Source organism: Rhinopithecus roxellana, unplaced genomic scaffold (genome assembly GCF_007565055.1).
Source record: "Rhinopithecus roxellana isolate Shanxi Qingling unplaced genomic scaffold, ASM756505v1 contig182, whole genome shotgun sequence".
Taxonomy (NCBI): Eukaryota; Metazoa; Chordata; class Mammalia; order Primates; family Cercopithecidae; genus Rhinopithecus; species Rhinopithecus roxellana.
Window position 1 is genome coordinate 23,813 of NW_022141840.1, and position 1,480 is coordinate 25,292.

A 1,480-nucleotide genomic window follows, 5' to 3' on the forward strand; every position below is an offset into this window, starting at 1 on the left:
ATCTATTATATCTGTTTTGTCTATATTTTATACCTATATCTTTCATATCTATTATGTCTATATTATATACCTATATATATCATATCTATTTTGTCTATTATTTTATATCTATATCTATTAAATCTATTTTGTCTATATTTTATATGTATATCTATTATGTCTATATTTTATACCTATATCTATTATATCTATTATGTCTATATTTTATACCTATAATTATTATATCTAATATGTCTATATTTTATACCTATATCTATTATGTCTATATTTTATATCTATATCTATTGTATCTATCTATATTTTATACCTATATCTATTGTATCTATTATGTCTATATCTTTTTTTTTTATTAACAGGCTTAATTCACTTTATTTTTCTTGTATAAAACGCCTGTGTTGTAGCCACAGCTGGAGCCTGGGTCCGCTGCACGGAGACTCTGGTGTGGGTCTTGACAAGGTGGTCAGTGAATTCCTGATAGGTAGACTTGGTAAACACAGTCTCCTTCCACAGGTCAAGGGTCATGTAGCTGTAGGTCTTAGAGATGGCATCAAAGGTGGCCTTGGCGAAGCTGCCCAGGGTGGCAGTGCAGCCCCGGGCTGAGGTGTAGCAGTCATCAATACCAGCCATCATGAGCAGCTTCTTGGGCACAGGCGCTGAGACGATGCCCGTGCCCCTGGGTGCAGGGATGAGGCGCACCAGCACAGAGCCACAGCGGCCTGTCACCTTGCAAGGGACGGTGTGGGGCTTGCCGATCTTATTCCCCCAGTAGCCTCTGCGCACCGGGACAATGGAGAGTTTGGCCAGGATGATGGCCCCACGGATGGCGGTGGCCACCTCCTTGGAGCACTTAACACCCAGGCCGACGTGGCCATTGTAGTCCCCGATAGCAACAAACGCCTTGAACCTGGTGCGCTGACCAGCACGGGTCTGCTTCTGCACCGGCATAATCTTCAAAACCTCATCTTTGAGAGAGGCCCCCAAGAAAAAGTCAATGATCTCAGATTCCTTAATGGGCAGAGAGAAGAGGTAGATCTCCTCCAGGGACTTGATCTTCATGTCCTTGACCAAGCGGCCCAGCATGGTAACGGGCATCCACTCCTCATCCTCGGCCTTGCCTCCGCGAGCTCCGCGGCCTCGGCCCCGACCCCGTCCACGGCCGCGACCCCGGCCCCGGATGCCACTGCCGAAACCTCCACGGAAGACACCGCGGTTCCCCATCCCAGGGCCACCAGGGTCTCCGGACCACCCCGCTGCACCGGCGTCATCCGCCATTTGGTGTTTTCTCGGAGAAGAAGCAAATGTCTATATCTTATACACATATCTATTATATCTATTATGTCTATATTTCATACCTATACCTATTATATCTATTATGTGTATATTTTATATCTATATCTATTATATCTATTATGTCTATATTTTATACCTATATTGATGATATCTATTATGTCTATATTTTATACCTATATCTTTTATATCC

At 43.7% G+C, this 1,480-nt stretch overlaps 1 pseudogene; it reads right to left on the reverse strand.

The window, feature by feature from the left end:
* Nucleotides 1-363: 363 nt before the first annotated feature.
* LOC115895724 lies at nt 364-1,272 on the reverse strand (annotated as a pseudogene).
* Nucleotides 1,273-1,480: the final 208 nt, after the last annotated feature.